At 35.0% G+C, this 6,354-nt stretch overlaps 1 long non-coding RNA gene across 1 annotated transcript; it reads left to right on the top strand.

The window, feature by feature from the left end:
* The first annotated feature begins 1,352 nt into the window (after nt 1–1,352).
* LOC145801676 (uncharacterized) lies at nt 1,353–5,910 on the top strand. Its single transcript, XR_014343321.1, has 5 exons — nt 1,353–1,650; nt 1,752–1,808; nt 1,904–1,983; nt 4,729–4,932; nt 5,732–5,910. It is a non-coding gene; the product is annotated as an uncharacterized LOC145801676 (long non-coding RNA).
* The last annotated feature ends 444 nt before the right edge of the window (nt 5,911–6,354 follow it).

Here is a 6,354-nt window from a genome sequence, read left to right as displayed (position 1 = left end):
TCAAAGCCCACCGGTATTTTGCCCACAACTTACTTAGCTAAGAGAAAGGGCATACTTTGATGAATAAAGTAAGCTAAGTAGAGTCTCTCTACAAGTAAATTTGAAGTCCAATGGATAAAGTATAGTTTGCTTAGACAGGAGCAATATATATATTTACTGGTCTTGCCTTGTGTGATTCATAGATCATCAAATCTGCTTTAGTATCTGAACTGTAGAAGCCTATGATGCACGGACACGGACACGCGACACGACACGGATACGACACGGACACGCGAAAACGCAAATTTTCAAAAAATAGGGGACACGACACGCTGAGGACACGTTCAATATATATAATTTTATTTATTTATTATATGTAAAATTAAAAAATATAAATATTATTTATTTATTTTAATATCAAATATTTTTCACAAATTAAATTTTTTTTATAAATAAAAATAATTTATTTAAACAAATATAATATCTAAAAAATAGAAAAAAGGAAAAGAAAAAAAAAAAGAAATTTTTTTTTTTTGTTCAAATATATATCTAGTATATAATATATATACTATTATTATTAGGATATAAATATATATATATATATATATATCTATATATATTATTAGTAAATGATATATATATTATTAGTACATGATATATAAAGCGATCGATGGTCAAACGTCGAAACACGAGAGCGAGAGAGAGAGAGAGAGAGAGAGAGAGAGCAGATAGCGATCGATAGTCGGAGGAGAGGGCCGAAACACCGTAGAGGGAGAGAGAGAGCGCAGAGAGGGAGATGACACAGACGAGGAGGACGACACAGACGAGGAAGACGACGCAGACGAAACGAAGAAAGATGAAGAAAAACAGAAGAAAAGAAGAAGATCGAATGAGAGATTTGAAGAATCGAAGAACATACCTGATCTAGGGCTCCATTTTAACAGGTTATTCACCCTCTCTCTCTCTCTCTCTCTCTCTGTAACAGGTTAGGGTTTCTCTCCCTCTCTGTCCATAACGTGTCCATAGCGTGTCCAACAGTGTCCAAACGAGTGTCCGGCTGCAAAAATTCAAAAAAAAACAGGGACACGTTGGGTAGAGTGTCGGACACGTGTCCACCGCGTGTCCGTGTCCGACACGTGTTCGACACCCAAACGTTGCCTTAGGGGATGTGTCCGTGCTACATAGGTAGAAGCCTTATGGGGTGAATGGTTTGAGAATAGTTCATCATTATGTTTGAGGGAGTTGTCATTGAAGAATAGTTTTTAGTTGTATCGGATTCTTGTTGGAACATTTGGAGTTGTTGATATGTTATTCACAAGGAACAGTGAAGGATATAATTGATTAATAATCTGTAAATTTTTTTCCTTTAAAAGCATTTTATTACCAAAAAGAAGAATATACTGTAAGGCTCAATACAGTATTGGCTGAATTGGAACATTGGTGTTACAAGGCAACTGATGAGGTAATCATGTTTTGATTCTTGTAATTTGGTAATTTTTCTTCCCATTTTTTCCCCCACTCCCCCTACAAAAGAAAAGGGATATTTTCAATATGCAGGTTCAGCTTGGGATGAGCTCAAGCATACCTGACAAGCTAATTTGCATCCCATGCTCGGAGTGCCCAAATGCTTCCAGCATTGTTTGTTATGTCAATTACATTTAACAGAGGAATGTAAGTTTTCTAGAATTTTTTTTTGGAAAACCCTCCCTTTTTAATCATCCCAAAGTAATAATTTGTTAATGTGATACTGATTTTTCTGTTCCCTGATTCAGATCATACATCAGAAGCCAAAGAAGACACTTGATGAAATAAGTCATGACCTGTGCTCAGTAAGTGGACAACTTCTAAAATTGTAAACAGATCATTTATTAAAGATAAACATCTTCCTTTCTTATGAACCGTGTCCAATTTTAATCATCCGCAGGGTGCTTAGTATACAGCAACTATCGAATCGGCATGATGTATTGGGATGACAAGTGTAGAACACATAGCCTTTCTTCCAATGTAAGTGTTTGTTGCTTCCTTTAGCTTGGCTGGGCTTTCAATCATTCTATTATCTAATAATTTTTAGTGTAACATTGCAAAATGTGCCACTGTTTGGTGTTTCCAGAAGTGGATATGAGAAGTGGTGTCACGCCCTCAAAATAAACCCATTATATATATATATCATTGACATGTATTATTTAGTGAAAACATTTTATTAATTCATTCATCAGAGTATTACTAAGTAAAAGCATTACATGTAACATCGAATAAAATGCCCTACAGGCTTACATCTTTCCAAGCCAACACTTGAATACAAAATATATGAGTTCTAACTCAATACAAGAAAAGCCCTAGGCTTGAATGTTTACATGGACTAATAAATAAAGACAATTAACTAAAGGTAGTCTTCTTCAAAGCCAAAAGCCAAACCCTCCCAAGCTAAGTCCTTGGAGGTAGTTTATCACCTGAACCTGAAAATGATGTTCCCATAAAGGGTGAGCCACAGCCCAGTAGAAACATACTAAACCACATATAAGAAATGAATAAAGCAATAGCATTTGACAGATGGTTAACCAAGATAATCAATTACTTCATTTTACAGTCTCATGACACTATTGTCTAAGATACAATTTACTTTCCAATTTTATCAACATGGCTCAGAACCTGGCCAAACTTACAACAGTGAATTACATATATCATATTCACACCCTTCCAATATCAACAAACAAATGAGTCTCAAGCTCAAATCAAAACACTTCATACTTCCAGATTGATACACATTTTAGTGCTGTATCAATAAAACACTTCTATAAAATAAGCACACATAAAAGTGATGCTAATGGAGTCCATCCCCTATCTCCTCCCAAACAAAATCCGGTTTAGAGGTCCATCCCCTATCTTCCCCTAAACTGTGGAGTACATCCCCTATCTCCTCCCACACAACACACAGTATGTAAACACATAACACATACATCACACAATCAATACACATAATGTCTGTAGTAATTCAACTGTCAAGATTAATGACTCAACCAATGTGATTAGTTTCAGTTATACCTAATCCACATGCATTGCCTACAACAATCACGACTATCCTCCACCGATAGCCCAAAACAGTTATTTCTAGACTGGAAATAAATATAATAACAATTCAATGGGCGAGTGATTTACATTAACCAACTACACCATTTAAGCAATAAATTTCCCAATTTCATGAAATAATTATACAAATTAATTTATTAATACAACTAGGGTTTTTCCCAAAATTATCAAAGTAACTCCAACTTAACAAAATACCAAAACTTAGAACAAAACTTATAAAATGGAGTAGGAAATCCCTACCTTGAAGAAAAGAACTCGAATGGAGAAGATGATGAAAACCAAAGTGCTCCAAATCCAAGATTGTTCAGATTAAACGGAAGCCCTCGACCCACTCTATCTTTTTAACAAAGGACTTAGGGTAGAAATACACTCTAAATAGATCAAACCTAAGAGAGAAGGTGTGTAGGGAGAGGGAGAAGACGGTTCTAGGGTTTTAAAACAAAAAGGAGATGAAAAAAATGATCCAGAAAGTCGGATCTCGGATTTTTATACCAGTCGCTCTGCTCGAGCGTGGAAACCCCCGCTCGAGCGCCACTCACAGACTTCCGCTCGAGCGGCCAAACTCCCGCTCGAGCGGCGAATGCACACTCCCAGAAGTTTTTGCAGACAGGTCCCCGCTCGAGCTCCCAACTCCCCGCTCGAGCGTCACTCACGACTTCCCGCTCGAGCGTCCAATCCCCCGCTCGAGCGGCCGACATTACACAGGATATACTGGACGGTTGTATTCCCCGCTCGAGCGTCCAAACCCCCGCTCGAGCGGACAAGCCAAAATCTGGGCAACTAGACTTGGTTCTTAAGCTCAACCAACCTGCTCCAAATCTTCCCAACACAACCCAAGACTCAAAATAAGAAAATAATGAATGACAACAACAATTATACAATGACGGAATCTACGGAACCTAAGTCCGGATACAATAATCAAATGGGAAAAGACCGGGGTCGCTATAAGTGGTTAAGGAGGCAACAATGTTGCCGCTGATATATATTTCTCAACCTATGATCAAACAACTTTGTGTCAGTGTTTTTATCTGGATGAAAATAGCTTAACATTTTCTACCACTACAATCATGCATACCTCTTCCAACAGCCGTTGTGGACTTTTTTTCCTTTTTTTTTTTCATTTTAGATGTTGATGGGTTGACCATGTTAGGAATTGATACACAAAAATAGGATTGGTTAGTGTTCAGTACTCATATTTTAATTGTTTCAAGTTAAAATTATTTGTTCGTTATCATTAACGGAACAAGAAAAAGTTAGATAATTTATCCTTATTTTTTTTTTTTTGGGTGGTGCTAAATGGCAGAACAGGAAAGATATTAATTCTAAGTAGCCTCTGTTATGTCTCACCACGGCCTAAGCTTTTGTCATGTGGTTTGAATTTGAGTTCGGTCAGGTACAAAGTGCAAATTTTTTTCTTTGCTTACTTACCTCCTAACAAACAAACAAAAAACAAAAAAATAAAAATAAATAAAAGAACAAAAAATTGAAAAAATCATTCTTTCTCGAGAGACTCGTGTCATATAAGTTTCTAATGTGTTATATTGTGCATACATTAGTATAGATCACTTTTGATATGGCATTTGGGATTAAAACTTGTTGATTTCACTTGATGTTAACTTTATTCCTTTGTTTTATTTCTCTATATATATGGTTAAATTGCAGGTCCTGGATGCTCTTCTGTGGCATATGGTGCATCAGAGGAAATAGGACCTTTCAGAATAAACAAAACAGCCGCAGGATTATATCTTAACAAATTCTCATGGAATACTGTGGCAAACCTATTGTTCCTCGAAACTCCTGCCGGTGTCGGCTTCTCTTATAGTAATAGGTCATCAGATCTCCATGACACCGGTGATCTTCACACCGGTATAACCCACAACCTCCTCTCATTGCCATTTCCAAACTTCGAAAAATTTACAAATATAGAAGAATTTTTTTTTTTTTGCCGGTGGTGTTCCTAGCGTTATTATTGTTTTTACTTATCTAAGGCATATTATTAGTGTCCAAATTGTTAGGGCAGGTTTAAAGTGACTAGTAAGACTGAGTTGTGATGAATATTGGTGATGCACTTTGAACATTGCATGGCAACAAATTAATCTGTTGTTGACCACCTTTAGCAAATAAATTAAGATAGGACAGGAATGGTTAACATTGCTTAAGTAGGGTGAGACATCTATATGTGGTCCCTTTGGGGACATTCATGGAGTCAATGCTGCATCAGCTGTCATCCACCTTATGATTTTTCACAGTAGCATGATTATTGTTTTTTTGTTTGGGTCCAATATTAATAGTATTGATACACAAAAATAGGATTGGTTAGTGTTCAGTACTTATTAAGATCCGTAATATCCAAAATTATTTACTTAATTATCTTTGTAATTATATAGTAGTTAATTTTTTATGTTTTTTTGTAATTAAAATATTAACACGTAATTATATTGTCATTAATTATTTTTATTTTTTGTTTGGGTCCAATATTAATAGTATTGATACACAAAAATAGGATTGGTTAGTGTTCAGTACTTATTAAGATCCGTAATATCCAAAATTATTTACTTAATTATCTTTGTAATTATATAGTAGTTAATTTTTTATGTTTTTTTTTGTAATTAAAATATTAACACATAATTATATTGTCATTAATTATTTTTATTTTTTTTTCCAGATATTTCCCGAGTAGCAGTTTGCTTCTTGTGGAATACAGGCGTGTGGAGATTGCGATTTACTTTTGTTTTTGTTATCCACGGAAGAATCATGAGAGACTTTTGTTTTTGATTTACGTTATTTTGAATTGTGAACAACATTATGTATTTAAACATTGTGTATGTATTATACAATATTATGTAGTGGGATAATTTTGCTAATGTGTTGTAATGAATGAATGCAAGAATATTTGTATTATGGATGGATTGTTATTTTTATACTGAAATTTTTATATTATTATGTAATTATTGGTTTCTTTTTCAATTATTTTTCATTTAATATAGGTAATTTTAATAATTTTAATAATTTTTTTTTTAATTTTTTTTTTGAGACGGCACCACATTGCCGTCTCAAATAATCTTTTAGGGACGGCGCATCATGCTGTCTCAAATATTTTTTTAGTGACGGTATTATCCCGTCGCAATAAAAGTTCTTTGGCGATAGTATTTTTTGCCGTCGCAAATAACACCTTTAGCGACGGCAACATGGTGTCGTCTCAAAAAATTTCAGATTTTTTCATATTAATGGCGACGGAAAAATGCCGTCGCAAAAAGGCAACTTTGCCGTCGCAAAAAAAAGGCGACA

Source organism: Camellia sinensis, chromosome 10, assembly GCF_055761805.1.
Source record: "Camellia sinensis isolate YWXY chromosome 10, ASM5576180v1, whole genome shotgun sequence".
NCBI classification, from domain to species: Eukaryota; Viridiplantae; Streptophyta; class Magnoliopsida; order Ericales; family Theaceae; genus Camellia; species Camellia sinensis.
This window is presented reverse-complemented; position numbering and strand designations above follow the sequence as displayed.